Raw genomic sequence first — 681 nt, 5'->3', positions numbered from 1 at the left:
TTATACCGTTAATTGGATAAGCTTTTGATCTGAGCTTTAAATTGTATTTTTCCACAACAGAAACAATGATACAATTGCCCTACACTGACACTAACCACATCAAACATTTGTTGCAAACTCAAAACAGTTAGTTAACCACAAGTCAAGTATCCACTGTAGAGGGAGAGGGGGATTGGCCCGGTATTAAAGGGGTTGCACCCCCATATGGCCACCCCCTGACCTCACTTGGGAGGCAAGGGGTTAACTGGACTGTGGTCCAGTAATGTGTTCTTACCCTGCTTCAGCACCCAAATGTGTATTCCCCTGTAACAATGTATTTTCCCCATTCCAGTGTCTGCACCAACACTCACACAGGGATCCGTTCGGGAGGAGAAGGGTTAATAGTTAGGAAGTGATATAGCCCTTTGTTCCTTTTCCCCGCCTTTACAGGCTCCATTTTGCAGCTCTCCATAGGTCGCCATTGCAGCTCCATACAATCCTATGGCGAAACCGGCGATTTGGCCCATTTCAGTAGAAGATCTGCATATGGCGCCCGAGAGGAGGAGCGGCGGTTTCCCAATGTAAGTCAATGAAACCATTCATTTCAATGGGGATTCCTCAACGCCGACCTCCAGGAACGGGTTGGCAGCCATCCAAACCACAGACCGCAGAAGCGGATACAATATCTAAAAAGAGCTTTTG

Source organism: Ascaphus truei, chromosome 15 (genome assembly GCF_040206685.1).
Source record: "Ascaphus truei isolate aAscTru1 chromosome 15, aAscTru1.hap1, whole genome shotgun sequence".
Taxonomy (NCBI): Eukaryota; Metazoa; Chordata; class Amphibia; order Anura; family Ascaphidae; genus Ascaphus; species Ascaphus truei.
This window is presented reverse-complemented; position numbering follows the sequence as displayed.